Genomic DNA, 20,214 nt, shown 5'->3' with positions numbered 1-20,214 from the left:
AAGTTTAGGATGCTTCTGGGAATGTCAATGAGAGTGTTTCTAAAATGATTGTCATATGGGACAGCAAACTGAAATACAGACTCACCCTATGGCAGCCATAGGTTGAGGCCCTGGATGGAATAAAAGTTGGAAAAATGAGGCATCAATGCCCTCTAGCTTGATTTTTCTTGAGGGGTTCTAGATTGCTGCTGCAAAATTCTGAGAGCATCAGACTCCACCTCCTTTACTCTTCCAAAGTGGACTCTGACCAGTGACTATCAGGTTGTTTCCAGGTCTTTGATCCCACTGGGGCTACATCATTAATCCCTCTTGTTCTGAAGCGTCAGTACCTTAGACTCAGCAGCTATTGGTTTCTCCAGAACTCCAGCCTGAAGATAGCCATTGTGGGATTGTACAGCTTCTGATTCTGTAAGCCAATGTAATAATCCCTTTTCAATAATTATATATACCCTGTTGGTTCTGTTCCTCTAGAGAGCCCTGACTAATACAGATGCATAAAGTTTGGTAAAAAAAGAAAAGTAAATCTGCTAAAAAATTAAATAACTTTTCTTGAATGGTAACATCACAAAACAGAAAACACATTTGTAATCAGTGAAATATGAAAAAATACTCACTTTTATGAGACATTAGATTATTGCAAATTCAAACCATAAATTGAATCACTAGACCTTGACAAGAATAAATCAAATTTAAAGATGAATAATATGTGTTGACAAAAATGTTGAACAAAAGAAGTTTACTCAAGGCTAGAGAAAATATTAATTGAAAAAATAAATTTTGTCTTACTTACTGACAGCATTTCCTAAGGCTTAGATATTCCAGAATGGATAAATATATATTATCAGCAATTTCTACATATACTTGTTAGGTAAAACTTATACGCAATGTTGCTCCTTTCAGCACTTCAAATAATGTCCTAAAATTTGTAGCCAAAAATACTTACCAAAAGTAAAATAGATAAATAAATAGTTATAAACTCATGCAAAGCAATTCTATGAAGCAATGAAAATGAACAAACTCTCATTTTGACAATGTGAATGAATCTCAAAAGCATAAACTGAAAAAAATACTCAGTTTTTTCACTGTGTGTATCTAAGGAAAGATATATTGGATATTTACTAAGAGAATATGTTTTAGATAATTTTACCACACACACATGCACACACACAACACACACACACACACACACACACACACACAATATCAATGGGGGATTACTTAAATAAATTGCAGACTCCATGAAGTAACATTAAAACAAAAAAATTTTTGGCAGGGTACTGGGGATTGAACCCAGGGCCTTGTGCATACAAGGTAAACACTCTACCAACTGAGCTGTATCCCAAGCTCCAAACTTAAAATAGTAAATAACTTCATAAGAAAATACATCTACAGGTCAGAAATAACTGGGAATAAAATATAGGACAAATTGCAATTGAGGGGAAGATCATTTCTTTATCAGGAGAATGATTATCTCTCCTGTTTTACAAAACTTTAAGCCACAAAGAGAAGAGCAAAATATATTATTGCCTTTGGGGAATTACAATTTTGGAAAGGAGAAATAAAGATATATAAAAATCAGTGAAAAACTTTAAAGCAGACACAAATATGTGATTAGTTAGACCTATAGGTAAAGGTGGACATGATCACTGATAAAGCCCCTCCTAAGACTCAGGGTCATAGAATGTGCTTAAGATCTTGGCTTTATTAGAATCACAAAAATGCTCCTATATCCTTCATATTTCCATTGCCCAATGAGACTAGCAAGTGATGAGTAACATGTAAAAGCAGTTTGTGTGAGAGCCTGAAAAAAGTTTATAGGGAGAAATAGAGTGTGGAGCAGTTATTGAGACAAACTGGTGAACCAGTCCAATGGTAAAAACAAAGTAATGCTAGGTGAATATGCAGCCCAAAAGCACTGAAATAATGACATCAATAATGAATTCCAAACCAACTCAACTTCCCACCAGATTGATTCAGACATTATACACAAAGGTAAAGTCTAGTATGAGAGAAAGCCTGTCAGTTTACATTCTACATTATCACAGAATTGTTAGATTTTATAAGAAAATCATAGCACATAAAAATAAACAAGAACAAAGTAAAACAAACACCACTCAGACACCAAGCAAACAACCGTACTACATTGAGATGTGGCACAGGTGCTGGAACTCTTTACAGTTAGATCAGTTGGCACAGTTCTATAAAAGGTGGGTAAGGTGTCCTTACAATTTGTGACTTTGTTATCTTTTGTTTGAACTTTTAGGATTACTTATACAGGATGGAAAGGGAAAGGAAATAATTTTCTTTTTGCATATGTGTGGTAATGGGAATTGAACTTAGTGGTCCTCTATCATTGATCTAAATCTCCAGGCCTACTCATTTTTTTTTTTTAATTTTGAGCCAGGTCCTTGATAAATTGCCCAACCTATAAACAAACATGTGATTCTACTGCCTCAGTCTCCTTAGTAGCTGAGTTTACAGGAGTGTATTACCATTCTAGCTACAAAAATGACCTTTTATACAATGTTTTTGTAGATAGATCAGATTTATTACTTTTCTACAGATCACTCATTTATTTCAAGTTTGGTAAAGTCTTTTATTTATTATTCTGTTTGATATTAAAAGGCAAATTTTAAAAGTTAAGCTATTGATATAAACCTTTAAAAATAAAAATAATGAGAAAGAAACATAGAGATTGAATTGTGTTCTAAAGGTTCATGATGTTGGCTACATGCAAAAGGATTAACAGTGTGCCACTCTGGCTGTCTGTGCAGAATGTCTGGGTCTTTAGCTTGTAGCTTCCACCTCCTGCCTGTACCATGCCTCCACCAGCATAAGAGATAGAAGCAGTAAGTAGCTCAGAGGTTAAGTATCTTGATGTCACAGACTCACAGAGTATTTGGCAGGTTTTTTCTCTCCCCTATAATACTCCCAAACACTTCAACAGGAAGTAGTGAATGCTTTGCTGGTTCCCAGGTAAACTCAAGTTCATTGCTAAATTTTTAGCGGCATTAACATTGTCTGAAACCAGTCCTCCCAACCATTTTTTTTTTTTTTTTTAGATCGTCTTGCTCATTTTCACATTCTGGCCTTAAATTCTTTATCGTTCCAAATAGCCTCAACCTCCTGAGTACCTGGAATTATTGACATAAACCCCTGTGGACAGCAGCTGTCTCAAAATTTTTGCCTGAGCTAGACCTTTTATATAACTGCTTTATCCAAGGTGTCAGAAATTACTGTGACCACATTGTGCCTTCCAGATGGAAAGTATGGCTGCCCAAGCCAGTGTTCTAGAGCTTGTATCTCCTTGATTTATCTTTTAGGGAAGAAATTTAGCAAATGTAAACATTTGAGATCTCTAGAAATGAGGAGCTTTCCTCATCTAACACTTTGAAAATCTGGGGAAAAAAACAGGGCCTCTTGGGAAGCCTAATGCCTTTGTAGCTCAGGAAATTTCAGGGAAGCTACTTCTTCTGAACACTCTCCCTTAAAGCCCAACATTCTTGTATTAGAAATCAAAGCTTGTGTTTTCATACCATATGGTATTTTTAAAAGTCTTGATTTTACATCCTAAGATCATAATTAGTAACAACTGAACAAATTCATTCTTGATACTAATCTGTGTACAAGGGAAGTTCTAGGAAAGTCCATCCAGTTTATAAAGAGTCTGTAGAGGCTTCGTGGTGGCACCTTTTGCATTCCAAACAGGATGGGTTGAAGGATGTGGCCGCATCCGGTCTTGCAGTTTACACTGAAAATCTGCCATTCCTTAAGAAGCCATTGCAAGGCAAGTCCTTAGGTCTCTTACTGGAAAGCATTAGATTGAAGTGAGAAAAACAAAATTATTTTCTTTATTTCTTGTGTGTGTGTGTGTGTGTGTGTGTGTGTGTGCCTGTGTGTGTGTGTGTGTGTGTGTGTGTGTGTGTGTGTGTCTGTGTGTACCAGGGATTGAACCCAGGGGCACTTAACCACTGAGCAACATCCCAGCCCTTTTTCACATTTTAGTTAGAGATAGGTCCTTTCTGATTTGCTTAGGACCTTACTAATTGCTGAGGCTGGGGTTTGAACTGCTGAGCCACCTGCCTCAGCTTCCCCAGCTAGGAATATAGGCATGCACCCCCACATCTGGTGAGTAAAATAAAATTTCTAAACTAAATCCCTCTCATAGTGACAGAATAAAACTAAAATCAATCTTAGGCAAAATATTTATAAATGATCAAATATATTTACTAAAAATCATATATTGATGACATCCTCTTTCTATGTTTTTAAAAGCTGAAAATTAAAAGAACACAACTAAAAAAATAGAGATACAATCTGAAACGGAGGATTTACTTTTTTTTTTTTAATCAGTGACTGTTGGTGAGCCTGTGGGGCTTTATTTATGAAGATTAGATAAGGTGATACATCAATATTCTGTATTTGAAATCTAATCAACCTCATACTTAAGCACCCACACTGATCCAATCACCCACACTAACCCAATAACTTACTCTAGCATTGATTAGAAGGATCTTGAAAAGCAATCAAGAAAAAACTGGATGTGGTCTTCAGCACTCAGTAAAAGGGCACTCCTGGAGACAAGCTCATCTTCTCCAGAGCACATTTTGAAACTCACCTTTCAAAGAGATATTTTAATCTATGTCCTCTACAATTTGAGCATGTGATCCTCCAGCTGACTTCATATTTTCCCTTCTGCAACAAGCACTGGTGAAACCATGGACCCACTGGTTAGGTAAGTACACTGGTTTATAGTGGAACTGTAGCTACTTTCCCAAGCCAAATCAAGTCAAATTTCATATTTTAAATGATCATCAAATTAGGTTATTTCTATGAAATGATGCTGTTTCTCTACTTAGTAAAAAAAATCATTCTTTTTCTTTCTTTGCTTGGATATAATTTGGAATTAAAGTGATAATTAATTTAATTTTGTTAGTTGTGTATCCCCTAGTTGGTCCTCTGTATTTTATAAGGACTCAGAAATTAGTTTCCAGATAACTTGTAATTTTGCACTTGTAAACCTAAAAATATATTTAGGAATATTCCTTTCCTCATATTTCTAGAAATTCAACCACTGTAGAAATGAGAACCCAAATCTTTAGCTAAATGAACTTATAAATGATGCCTTGTTTTCTGGAACAGATTAAAATAATTTCATATTTTCACAGTGTGAAGTGCTGCTTTGTAATAGTTTAGACTATGTAGAGAGTGATATTCTCTTGAATGCATAATTTATTTGTGTTATCTGTTTATTTATTAATTTTTGTATTTGGTCATATATAAAAAGGAAGTCTATTTTGCCATAGGTAGAAATGTGCTATGCAGTAAGAACTTGAGTAAAATCTTATTCAGGACATTTTCTCTTCAAAGATAGATGAATAAAATCTATTGATATTCTTCCCTCAGAAAATGGACTTAGAAATCTCACATGCCTTCAAGAAAGAATGCACCTGCTCCATCTGCCTGAACTACTTGATGGAACCAGCCACCATAGGCAATGGGCACAGCTTTTGTTGGCCCTTTCTCTGCCTTTCCAGGGAACAAGTCCAAACTCCTGCCTATTGTCTAGTGTGCAGAGAGCCATAAAAATAGAAATATGTCAAAACAATATTCTTCTGAAGAATTTGATGTCCAATTCCAGAAAAGCCAGTCTCAGAAAATTCCTGAGCTCTGAAGAAGATGTGCATGATCCACAAAGAGACAAAGAAGATCTTCTGTGAAGAGGAAACCCCCCTGCTGTATTTGCTCTGCTCCAGCTCTGAGAAGCACAGGGCTCAGGAACTTCCTTCAGTAGTAGGGGCTACTGAGGAGTACCAGGTAAGTGAGTGAGGGAGCTCAGGTATTATAACAAACATGAGGATCCTGATGATGATTGCCCTATTCTTTACTGCATGCTACCTAATATTCTAAGTATCAAGGAAGAAGCTAAGTACCAAATGTGTAAGCAATAAATAAAGTATAATAATATACCTGCCTTAGTGGAGCTTGCTTCTACAGGGCTAGCAATAAGGTACATGGCTATTTTAACTTTGAGTTTAACACTAAGGCATTTGAAAGTTCTCATTTCAAATGAGTTACATGTTACTAAAATAATAAATATAAAATATTTCTATATAGCATGCATATATACTAACACAAGGAAATAAATAGCATAAAGTGCTTTGCAATTATTGGGGGGGAGCACCAGAAAAATCCCAATTTTTATGCCAATTGCCCCACTATCTGAAAGCTATATATCAATATTCCTGGATATATTACATTTTATACTTTTTTAGCCTGAAATCTTTTAAAATTCATAATCATCAATGGATAAAAAAAAGTAGTATAATTTTTTTCCTACTAAACTACTTATATATTACTTGTTTATTCTATCCTTGTGAGATAGAAACAAATGCATTTTCTTCTCAACTTTATATATATATATATATATATATATATATATATATATATATATATATATATATATATATAAAGGAGAAGCTGCTAACGCAAAAAATATCATTATGGGAAAAGATCCATGTAAATCAGAAAAATCTAAATGAAATGAACAAAATTATTAATCCATGGATGGTAAGTGTAAGTCTATTTTCCTAACATTCAGCTTGAAAAAATAAACATACTAGAATCACTTTAGCATCATAGTGTAAGGATATTTGGCATAGCTTTTCTGATGGGTTCTAATACTGAAAGTAAAATTTAACTATGCTAGTCAAACAAATCACCAAGCAGTGTTGTAGGGAGGTTTGAGATTAAAATTTATTTACTAACCATAGATGAGACTATTACACTATTGCAAATAATGACGGTGAGACTCATCTATAAATTCTAATTGCTTGCATAGATGATTTTATATGTGGGAGGATAAATTATCAATCAAAACTTTTTCTTTGGATATTTTACACACTGATGAAGCAGATAAAAGTGGATAAAAGCAGATAAAAGGATGGCTTGATAACTTCTATCATTATAAAGAAGAGAAAAATAATCAAGATCAAAGAGGAGTGAAATTGCAATTTCTGAGAAATGGGTAGATATGAATTCATGGTGTATGTAACATACTGATAAAATGTACTGGCCAAAAAGAGAGGTTTAAGTGGAGGAAGATAAAGTCATGCTGGAAAGGTGATCTAGACAACCTATCCATACAGTGCTACGTGTAACTACAGAAAGAGATGATGAGGGCTGAATACAAGTCACTGTGTCCCATTCTTCTTGAGGAAGAAAAACTACATGTAGATTCTTAAAAAGGAAAGCAAATGAATTTTAGAGCATCTCAAAAAAAGCAAAGCCAAAATGGTTCAAAAGAAGAAACAACTCAGAGAAGTACATAAGAAGCTAATGAAAAATTCCCAAAAACTCTATGTTGAGCTACTTCAGGTAAGCACTGAGATGGAGGTGACAGTGTTTTATATAATCTGAAATTCTCAATTTTGACCACATTATTTGTTGCCACATCTAGATTTTTACATCTCCTGCATCAATGATCAGGGTTCTTTCCTCTTTTGATATAATCTAGGTAAAATTTAACCTCTATTCTGACTACAAATAAGCAAAATTTATAGAATTTTGTGAGTAGCTGTCCTAGCAAATGTTTACTTCATAAATTGTTGTTTTGAAGCTTGCTTTCCTAAGAACCAGAAAATAACCATTTATTCATGAACATTTCATTTTTGCCTACCACTGGATAATATGGAGAAATTTTGTAAAAGTTAATGGTTCCTTAATTCTGTTTAGAAGTTGTGGGTTTGAAATGCCCTCATTAGAGACATTATCTACTCTGTGCTACCGAGGTCCTTCCTACTCACTATTTTCTCACCCTCTGGGCACTGAATTCTTCAAGAATTCAGTTTCGTCAAATACGCTATACCAGTATTGTTCTGAGAGATGAAAATGAAAATGAATTTATAACAAAGGTTGCTGTGATGATATTTGATACTTACCTGAACTTTCCAAAAAACAAAATACCATCCTATTTATTAAGAAATCTAAGCCTTTTTTCTTGGCAAGACTTGGGAGATCTATTGACAAAGTTAGTTTCGTCTTTAGTGCAACTAGGGCACCATGTGATTATGAAAAGAATCAAGCCGTTTCTAACAAAGTGAAGAAATACTTTTTGTAGATAATAATCAACTGTGTGTGCATATGTTTGTGCAAATATGATTTCCTGTTCCCTTTATCAGAAGTTAGCTTCTCTTCTGAGGTTAAGGGATGCATATTTTGCTGGGCTGAATGCTGGCATTCATAAATACAACTCTATATGATTTTCTATTGTATATTAGAAACACTGAGGTGCATGGGATAGTTTTTCCTACTTAGGAAATGAGACTGGCACCTCTGAGAATGAGTAGTTAAAAGGCAAATAAAGTAATAAAGACTCCTAGGAAGAGTCCCTTCTCATGACCATAGAGGTACACTCTGTTCTGAAAATGTTTTCAAGAAATATTTTCAATGGAATGGTAATGTAGTTCCTTTAAAACTGTGATGACATCTTTTACACGAGAAGATTCATGTCCTCTTCCTCTTTACAGAAGTGAGTCAGTGCAGCTTCACATGCCTCAGCTTATAAAGCCAGCACTTCCTGCCCAGACCATCACTGGACTGATAGACAGGCTCAACTGCAGCCAAGGTGAGCATCAACCCACTGATGGGAACACAGTATAGTGCTCTTCAGTAATAACTTTCTGTGGGAAATATTTAACTTTATTAACCTTTAATATCCCCCCCCCAAAAAATGGCCTGTCACTTGGTATCTATAATCACATTTAGTAATCTGGTTGCCATGATTAAATAAGAAAAAAATAAGTGCAGGGTGGTATAATAATAAATGTAATTCAGGGCATAGATGCAAAATCATTTAAATAAGTCAGACAATTATAAATTACTTTATAATTTATATATATATATATATATATATATATATATATATATATATAAAGTTACAATTATAAATTACTTTATTATATATTATATATATATATATATATATATATATATGTTAAAGTGAATGTTCTCACTTTAAATTAAGTGCAGTTAGTGATGGACATTATTTAAATATTTTCACTTAAAATATCTTAGTATTTGAATATTTCACAAGTATTATATTAAATGTAACATATAAAAGTGTATTAAATTTAATATATTAAAATGCATGAACAAACATAAAATACCTGAATTCACAGAGCAATACTTCACGAGCAACAAAAATAAAATGAGTTGGTGAATGTTGATGCCATATATCGATTTCCATAGTAAACCTAAATCGGAACGAAAGCAAATAGTTAATTATTTGGACTTAGTGGAAATGCAGACCTCCAGTTCTCAGATAAAATGAAAAGCAATGAGGAAGAAGTAGGCATGACCACCCTTTTTGTTACAGTGTCCATAATTTTAGCTGTGTTTTCACTGTGATTGGGCTCTTGTTTCTGCTGCAGGTGTTCTGGAACACTTGTAATATACTCCAGACAAAATTATGCCTTTACTTCTGCCTTCTAAACCAATTCTCCTCCCAAAAGTTTCAAAGGTATAACTTCTCATATAACAGGAATTTAAAAGATAATTTTGACAGAAGATTCTCTTCTTTCCACAGTGAAATTTTTCTTTAAAAATGCAGTAACTGATGATAACATCAAGCTATTTGATGATGTGAGAAGTTTGAGATTTGAACATAGCCATCCAGACTCATATTTGAATTCTGATAATTCTAACTATTTTGCTGTGTGGGGAACAAAGAGTTCCCTGTGAAATATTATTGGAAATTGGATATGAAGGACTCTTTGCACAGGGATCTAGGAATCTGTTAGGATTCCTGGGTAAGGAAGAATGGCACACTGATTGACTCCAAAGGCAGGTTTCTTCTTCTCTTTGTGAAGGAGGATGATCACCACAGTCTCTTGAACACCTCCCCAATGTTTCCTCACTACACAGAGAAACTTCAGGGCTAAGTTGGTGTGTTTATAAATTTTTGAGCATGGAAGTGTGATTTTTGTGAATGTTACCAATTGTTCTCTTATATGGCAGTACCCTGCTGTCACTTTGAATTTCCCAGTCAGAACTTTTGTTCATACTGGCTACAAATGATCAGGGATATGTCAGGAAACTCTATGCCTAGGAATTCTGTAATTCAGGTAGCCCTTCCCAGTAAAAGTCAACAACATTATACTTTAGTATTTCTTCAATATTTTTGACTTGAGCCAGGCATGATGGTACATGCTTATTAATTCCAGCAATTGTAGTAATTCAGGAGTCTGAGGTTGGAGAACCTCAAATTTGAGGCCAGCCTTAGAAACTTAGCAAGACCTCGTCTCAAAAGAAAATAGAAAGGATTAGAAGGGGCTCAGATACACCTCAGTTGATAGAGTGGTTCCCTCACTTGCACATGCTCTGGGTTCAATTCCCAGCACCATGCAGAACTGAACCTCTAAATCTGCTGAGCCTGAACCACTTGTCTTCTTAGTTTGCTGATTACTCTATTTGAGAGTTGAGATAGCAGTTGTGGTTGCCAATTCAGGTCAGCATTTTACGTTTTACCTCAATGGAATTTTGTGATAATTTCTTTCTCAGTTTCTTGCCTCTTTTCTGTTTAAATCAAGACCTCTGAGGAATCTCAGGCTATCTCATTATGATGTCTCTTTGGGGTTCTTAATGCATTATTTTATCTGAATTATTTTACCTCTTTTATATGAATCTTCTTTCTTTTCTTTTATTCCTTTGTTTGATTCTTCTGACGATTTTTAAGTAATTATATAACACTGTATTTTACATTAAAAAAACAACTCATCTTTGCCATAGTTAAAAATCTATATTTCTCCTCTCTTTCAAACTAAGTAGTTCAGTACTCTCTTATACTCGGTGTCTGGGCAGATTTATCCAAACCTCCATAGTTGGACAAGGAATAGCAGTCATGAATCACTCACCCCACATATTAGTAGTATTTTTCACATTAGCTTGTGTTCACCTGTCAATTTGTAATATTACCAGAATGCCTGTTTCTTCTGAGAGGAAAATGCTATCCTCCAATGATAACTCAAATGAGCTGACAGCATCATTTTAGTCTGCATTTAAAAATAGAAAATATTTTTATATTTACCAGGAAGAAATGAGTTTTGCATTTCTTCCCATTTAGATTATCTTGCATCTCTTGACTCATTTTCCATAATGGATCCATTTTCTTTAAAATGTTTTTCTGCAATAAAATCATAGTCTTTAGTGTTAGGAAAGACAGGCTTGTAGGTTTCATCCTTTGTGTATTTTTTTTTAAAAAAACAGTGTTTTGGAGAAGAGCAATTTGAGTTAAAAGAAAGTCAGATTTTTACAAATATAGTATAAATTAATTTTGTTATTTGGGATATCATCAGAAGCAAATCATCATCATCATCATCATCATCATCATCATCATCATCATCATCATAGGTCTGGCCTATCTGGCAAGGAAAGCCAGCTTCTTGAGGACAATGTTGGTCCTGAAGTCTACTTTCTCTGCTATTTCTCTACACTCAGGGCAGCACATTGGTGTTTGGGCTTCCTCCCAGCAAAGGCAAAGGCAGGGTTGGCAAAAAGTATGCCCACAATCTATGGTTACAGGTTTTAAGAAGTAATTCATGCAAATGGAGCATGTAAATGCACACTGGAAGTCTTGCAAGGCCTTTGAAACCATATTTCTGAAATTGAAAATATAGGGGAAGTGGGTAAGAGGAAAAGGAAAAATAAAAGAGACTTATCCTTCTGTCTTTATGAGGGAATAAAAAAATATAAAAGAGTTTTGGACAGCCATGCTTATTCAGTTGAGTTGTGCCAAAATTTTCTATTAACTTCAAATATAGAAAAGATAAAGAGTCTGGGTTTGTTCTGACACAAATTAACAAAATGAGATGAGCATGATCTTTATTTTTTAAAAAAGGATCTTTCTCAATCATTTGGAAAAGTTCAATATTTGGACAAAGAAGAATGTTTAGGATGATTCCAGACTTACCTACATTAGCTGATCACTCTGAGTGCTCATCTAAAATATTTCTCTCTCTCATTTTGTCTCTGTGACTCCATAACTGTAATAAACACAGAGACAGTCTTTATGCCAAATTTCTATGCTCTATGCCTCTCAAATCATAGTTGTGCTTCTGTAAAGACAATTAACACTGAGTTTAATTCATTTGAAGATGGCTTGATTTAATCACTGTTGGGTTCAGCTTTGAACTCATGAAACTTCAAATAGTTGAATTTATACCTGTAACATTAATTAAACAATTTCTTTCAAAAAATAAAATGTAAGCTGGGTGTATTGATGTACACCTCTCATTCAACTACTTGAGAAGCTGAGGCAAATTGATTAAAGATATGAGGCCAACTGCAACAATTTATTGAGATCATGTCTCAGAATAAAAACTAAGAAAGGGTTGATTATGCAACTCAGTTTAGAAAAACACTCTGTCCAATACCCAGTACCAATAAAAAATGAATTACTGGGGATGTAATCAGTGGTAGAGCACTTACTTGCCCAACACATGTAAGGTCTTGAGATTTAGCCCCAGGACTGAAGAGAAAATAAAAAAGATTTTTTTTCTATTACTTTTCATTACAGAAAATAATTTTCCCCATAATCAGTTCTGACCATCAGAGTGCCTTCCTATGTATGAATGCTGAAGTAATAATCAGCAATAATTAATCTATTGTTGTTTTAAACCAAATCAACTGGAGAGCCCAGTGTAATGGTGCATGCCTACTATCCTAGATCCTGGGAAGACTGAGTCACAAACTGAGTCACAAGGAAACTAAGTTTATGGCCAGCCTTGGAACCTTAGTGAGACTGTTTCAAAATGGGTTGTAATACAATGGTAGATTAGCCCTGAGTACAATAAAAAGAAAGAAAGAAAAATTAGTGCGAGATGGAGAGCATAAATTAACAATGGTAACAATGGTGCATTCCTCTCTATACTAGAGTTGAGAAACTTCACTTTAGTTTAGAGATGCAGTTGATGAAGTATGATAAATTCATGTTAATTTCTAGTATTTTTCTGTAGTGATCAATTTTTCCACTTGGAAATTTCTGCAGTTTGGTAGCAAGTAATGGAAATCATATCAACTATTTTGGGAAATGAAGGTTGTAAAAAGACAACATGTAGGACTTTTACATCAAGGGTTTTACTATCAAAACTATACATTATAATTTGAAACCAAGGGTGGTGGAACACATCTATAATTCCAGATGCTCTGGGGGCTAAGGCAGAAGGTCTTGAGATCAAAGTTTGCCTCTGTAGAAGTGAGGTAATAAGGAACTGAGTCAGACCCTCAATAAAATACAAAATAAGACTGGAAATGTGGCTTAGTGGTTGAGTGCCTTTGAGTTCACTCCCTGGTACCCACACTACCCCCCCAAAATTTAAATTTATATGCATAAAGACTATTGCATACATTCAATATACTGAATATATAAGTAATTTATGGGTTACAAAATTGATAAAACTGCAGAAATATTTCATTTAAAACCTGCAAAATCTAATAAAGCACAAGGGAAGAGAATGAAAATTACTCATGTCACTTATTAAAATTGCTGTAATTATATATGTATTTACTCCAAGAAAAAATAAGTAGATTTTTACTTGGACAAAAACTCAAGTAGGTTGAAAAGTAAATTTAAAGAATTTTTAGGAGCGAATACAGCTTGAAAGTATTTACTCTGAATTTCCAAGTCACCAGAGTTAGCAATGGGAAACCCCTGGTGTGGAAGTTTTGGAAAATTTGTCAGCATTACCATGAGCAGTAACTCTCAGTTATCCAAAGCTCAGCAGCTGAGAATTCAGTTTGCTCCTTAGAGGTACCTCAAAGGTAAAGGCATTTTGCAGACAAGTGCCCTCCTTAAATACTTGGGATTCACCTAAGACCATAGCCTCTGTTGGTTACCTCTTCTGAAAATGGTGGGAGGGACTTATAAAATCATACTGATTAGGGTTATGAAGTAGAGTAAAAAAAATTGATGAGGTGTGGAGGCAGATGCAAGAAAGTTCACATGACTTAGGTTTTGCAAAGAGACATTTTAACTGAAATAATTATTTCATTAAATAAGACTTTGCTCTACAACAACAACTTCACAATTTTAATAATTTGTTTTTATTTTCTTCTACTGTTGTTTAAATTTTGAAATACCTGATTTATTTCTACATATTTCTTTTCTTTCTTTCTTCTATTTTTCCTTTCTTATTATATTTTAATTTATGGTACTGAGAGTTGAATGCAGGAGTTCTTTAACAATGAGCTACATTCCCCACTCTTATTTATTTATTTATTATTTTGAGACAGTGGGTTGTTAAGTTGTTTAGGGCCATGCTAAATTTGTCAAATTGACCTTGAATTTGTAATTCTTCTGCCTCAGCATCCTAAATAATTAGGAGTACAAGCATGTGCCCCTACACCTGCCTATTTTTCTGGTTTAGATTTTGAATTCCTACCTCCAAAATGTTTACTGAGGAATATTTGTGGTGTGTGCGTGTGTGTGTGTGTGTGTGTGTGTGTGTGTGTGTGTGTGTATGTGTGTGTGTTAACTGCAGACAATATTCTAAGGACTGGGAATATAATTATAGTGAAAATAAACACTCCCAGTTCTACGAGAAAATAAAGACCAGTGAATGAACTCCAGTGGTGATTCATACTACTTGGGAGGCTGATGGAGGAGGGTTGCAAGTTTCAGATCAGCATGGGCAATTTAGGGGGACTCTGACTCACTATATTGCTGGGAGCCATCAGCCAAGTAGGTATGACAATCTCCTTGCCAGCTTACTCCCATGCTGTCTAGTGGAAGGACTTCTGAAAGGTGACCTTGCTCAAGGACCAGGGCAGGATCCGTGTTTAGGGTGTTCCCCCTTTAGAATAGGGCAATTTAGCATAATAGGAGAGTAGGGTGTTTCCCCTTTAGAATAGGGCGGTTTAGTAATAGGAGATTAGGGTGTTCCTCTTTTGGAATAGGGCGTATCCTGCTGCTGAGTTCCTCTTGAGTGCTTAGGGTCAGACAGTATATTTTGGGAGACAGAAGCCCATGCGGAGAGGATTTGGGCAGAGTAGTGGATTTGGGCAGGAGTGGATTTGGGCAGAGAACGTGGATTCCCCCAGAGCGTGTTTGTAGACGGCCGGTGTGAGTTCGGGAATAAAGAATTGCTGTTTGAATCTACAAGCTGTGTGGAGACTCGTGATTTGTGCCCAGCCGAGAGACTGCGGCACTATATAATGAAAAAGGCTGGAAATGTATCTCAGTGGTAAAGAATTCTTTCATAGACGAATTTAAGACCCTGCATTCAGAGACCAGTAAAAAAATTAAAAGAGAAAATAAAAAACTGCTCCCACAAAGGAATTTTAGAATATATTTTGCAACTAGAGGTCACAGGTTGAAGGCTGCAATACCTTTTCTTTCAAAGCTCTCTATTTACTGAGCTTGAAAAGGAGCTACATATGTCAGATAAAGAGATTTAAGAAAAAAGTATCAGGAGTTTTTGAATACTTTCAACATGAATTGGATATATTTTATTTTTAAAAAATCTATTTATTTTTTACATACATGACAATAGTGTAATGCATTACACTCATTATTACAATTTACATCATAATTTTTCATAACACTGTATATGAAGTAGGTTCATGCCAAATTATGCCACTATACAGATATTCTCTCTTTTTTTGGCATTACAATTCTTAATACACATATATACCTTGATTTATCATATCTCTTTTTGTATATAAGGTATGTTTACACCAAATTCTAATCTTCATACATGTATTTCATATAGTATAGTGATGACCATCACTTTCCACTATCCTTGCTATTCCCCTTCCCCCTCCCTTTTCCTCCCACCCCTCTTTCCTATATAAGAATAATCTTCCTCCCATGCTCTCCCTCTGTACCCCACTTTGAGTCACCCCACCTATATTAGAGAAAACATTCAGAATTTGTTTTGGGGGGATTTGCTAAATTCACTTACCATAATCTTTTCTAATTCCATCCATTTACCTGCAAATGCCATGATCTTTTTTTAAGTGCTGAGTAATATTCCATTGTGTACATATGCCGCATTTTTTAATCTATTCATCCACTGAAGGACATCTAGTTTGGCTTCACAGTTTAGCTATTGTGAATTGGGTTGCTATCAACATTGATGTGGCTGTGGCCCTGTAGTATGCTGTTTTTAAGTCCTTTGAGTATGCACCAAGGAGAGGAATGGCTGGGTCAAATGGTGGTTCAATTTTCAGATTTCCAAGGAATCTCCATACTGCTTTCCACATTGGCTGAACCAATTTTCAGTCCCACCAGCAATGTGTGAGTGTATCTTTTCTCTCACATCCTCAACAACACTTATTTTTGTTTGTCTTCATTATAGCTGCCATTCTGACTGGATTGAGATGATATTATACAGTAGTTTTGATATGTATTTTTCTGATTGCTAGAGATGATGAATTTTTTTCATATATTTGTTGATTGATTGTATATCCTCTTCTGAGAAGTGTCTGTTCAAGTCCTTGGCCCATGTATTGTTTTTTTAGGTGCTTTGCTTCTTAAGTTCTTTATATACCCTAGAGTTTAGTGCTTTATCTGATGTGTGAGAGGTAAAATTTTTCTCCCAGGATGTAGGCTCCCTGTTCACCTCACAGATTATTTCTTTTGCTGAGAAAAACATAGTTTGAATCCATTTCATTTATTGATTCTTGGTTTTAATTCTTGTGCTATAGGAGTTCTTAAGGAAGTTGGGGCCTAATCCCACATGATGAAGATTCAGGGATACTTTTTCTTCTATTAGATACAGAGTCTCTTGTTAATTCCTAGATCCTTGATCCATTTTAAGTTAACTCTTGTGCATGGTGAGACATAGGGATTCAATTTCATTTTGTTGCATATGGATTTCTAGTTTCCCAACATCATTTGTTGAAGATGCTATATTTTCTCCAGTGCATGTTTTTGGTACCTTTGTCTAAAATATAATAGTTGTAATTTTATGAGTTACTGTGTCCTGTATTTTGTACCACCAGCCTATCAACCTGTTTTGATGCCAGTACAATGCTGATTTTGTTAGTATTGCTCTTTTGTATAGTTTCAGGTCTGATATAGCAATACTACCTGCTTCACTCTTTCTGCTTAGAATTGTTTTAGCCATTCTGGGTCTCCTCTTTTTCCAGATAAATTTCATGATTGCTTTTTCTATTTCCAAAAGGAATTCCATTGGGATTTTCACCAGAATTGCATTAAACCTGTATAGTGCTTTTGGTAATATGGTCATTTTGATAATACTAATTCTTCCTATCCATGAGCAAGGTAGTTCATTCAATCTTCTAAGGTCTTCTTTGATTTCTCTCTTTAGGGTTCTTTAGTTTTTAATGTATAGATCCTTCACCTCTTTTGATAAGTTGATTCCCAAGTATCTTATTTTTCTTGAGGATATTGTGAATGGGGTACTTTCTCTCATTTCCTTCTCAGAGGATTTGTCAGTGATATACAAAAATGCATTTGATTTATGAGTGTTGATTTTATATCCTGTCACATTGCTGAATTCATTTACTAGTTCTAGAAATTTCCTGGTGGATTTTTATTTGTGTGTGAGTTTGTGTGTGTGTGTGTGTGTGTGTTCTAGGTATAGAATCATATCATCAGCAAATAGTGCTACTTTACATTCTTCTTTACATATAGTTATTCCTTTAATTTCTTTCATCTTTCTAATTGCTCTGTCCAGTGTTTCAAGAATGGTGTTAAATAGAAGGGGTGAGAGAGTGCATTCCTATTTGTTCCAGATTTTAGAGGGAATGCCTTCAGTTTTTCTCCATTTATAATGATGTTGGTCTGAGGCTTCGCATAGATAGCCTCTTCAATGTTGAGATATGTTCCTGTTATCCCTAGTTTTTTTAAAATGTTTTGAACATAAAAACATTTTATCAAATGCTTTTCCTGCATCTACTGAGATGATCATAAGAGTGTTATTTTTAATTCTATTGATATGATGCATTACATTTATTGATTTCTATATGTTTTACCAACCTTGCATCCCTGGGATGAATCCCACTTGATCAAAGTGCACAATCTTTTTGATGTTTTTTTATTCAATTTGCCAGAATTATATTGAGAATTTTTGCCTCTATGTACATTAGAGATATTGTACTAAAGTTTTCTTTCTTTGAAATGTCTTTGGTTTTGAAATCAGGGAGATATTGGCCGCATAGAATAAATTTGGAAGCACTTTCTCTTATTCTATTTCCTAAAATAGATTGAAGAGTATTGGTATTAGTTCTTCTTTAAAGGTCTTGTAAAACTCGGCTATATACCTGTCTGGTCCTGGACTTTTCTCGGTTGGTAGTCTTTTGATGCTTCTTCTATTTTCTCATTTGATATTAGTCTGTTTAAATTGTGTATATCTTTCTGACTCAATCTGGGCAGATCATATAACCTAAGGAATATATCAATCCTTCACTATCTTCTATTTTATTGGAGTATAAGGCCTCAAAATAATTTCTAATTATCTTCTGTATTTCTGAAGTATCTGTTGTTATATTGTCTTTCTCATCATGTATGATAGTAATTTGAGTTCTCTCTCTCTTTCTCTTCATTAGCATGGCTAAGGGTCTGACATTTTTATTTATTTTTTCAAAGAACCAACTTTTTTCTTTGTCAATTTTTTCAATTGTTTCTTTTGTTTCAATTTCATTGATTTAAGCTCTGATTTTAATTATTTATTGGCTTCTACTGCTTTTGCTGCTGATTTGTTTTTCTTTTTCTTGGGCTTTGAGATGTAGTGTGAGGTCATTTATTAGTTGACATTTTCTTCTTTTAAGGAATGAACTCCATGCAATGAATTTTCCTCTTAGTACCTCTTTCATAGTGTCCCATAGATTTTGATATGTTATGTCTGTGTTCTCATTTACCTCTAAGAATTTTTTAATCTCCTCCTTTATGTGTTCTGTAACCCATTGTTCATTCAGTAACATATTGTTCAGTCTCCATGTGATGCAGACATTTTTATTCTTTGTTTTGTTGTTGATTTCTAATTTCATTCCATTATGATATGATACAATGCACAGACCACATCAATGTTTATTGCAGCACAATTCACAATATTTAAACTGTGAAGCCAATCTAGATGTCATTCAGTGGATGAATGGATGAAAAATGTGGCATTTATACATGAGGGAATATTATTCAGCATTAAAAATCATGGCATTTGCAGGTAAATAGATGACATTGGAAAACATAATGCTAATAGAAGTGAGCCAATCCCCCAAAAAACCAAATACCAAATGTTTTCTCTGATATAAGGGGGTGATTCATAGTGGGGTGAAGAAAGAGAACATGGTAGTATTAGATTAATTCTAGATAGGAAAGAAGGGTGGGAGGGAAAGGGATGGGTAAGGGGATGAGCAAGGATGGTAGAATGTGATGGTCATAATTATATAAAATACATGTATGAGGACTTGAAATGGGTGTCAACATAACTCATATAAAGAAGATATTTAAAATTGTGATATATATGTACATTAAGAATTGTAATGCAAAAAAGTACATGTATAATGGCATAAATTGATGTGAATGTACTTTATATACAGAGATACAAAAATTGGACTCTATATTCCACTGTTGTTGTGTATGTATAAAAAATAATAAAATCAATTAAAAATAAAAAGTAGCATCAAAATATTTACATATTAATGATGGTCATTGAATTCATTTTGTTGTATTTTGCCAAATAGGAAAAAAAATGATTAATTGGATGTTTAAAATAATAAGAAAATAAAATATTTTTTAACAAAAAAAGATAGATTACTAATCTCTAGGGTATGTAAAGAACTCAAAAAACTAAGTACCAAAAAACCCCCCAAATAACCCAATCATCAAATGGGCCAAGGACCTGAACAGACAATTCTCAGAAGAGGATATACAATTAATCAACAAATATATGAAAAAAGCTTAATCATCTTTAGCAATTATAGAAACACAAATCAAAACTACTCAAAGATTTCATCTCCAGTCAAAATGGCAGATATTACAAAGACAAACAATAAGTGATGGCGAAGATGTGGGGGGGAAAGGTACACTCATACATTGCTGTTGGGAGGGCAAGTTGGTGCAGCCAATGTGAAAAGCAGTATGGAGATTCCTTGGAAAACTGGTAATGGAACCACCATTTGACCCAGCCATTCCTCTCCTTGGTGTATACTCAAAGGACTTAAAAACAGCATACTACAGAGCCACAGCCACAT

The sequence above is a fragment of the Callospermophilus lateralis genome, chromosome 4 (assembly GCF_048772815.1).
Source record: "Callospermophilus lateralis isolate mCalLat2 chromosome 4, mCalLat2.hap1, whole genome shotgun sequence".
Taxonomy (NCBI): domain Eukaryota; kingdom Metazoa; phylum Chordata; class Mammalia; order Rodentia; family Sciuridae; genus Callospermophilus; species Callospermophilus lateralis.
This window is presented reverse-complemented; position numbering follows the sequence as displayed.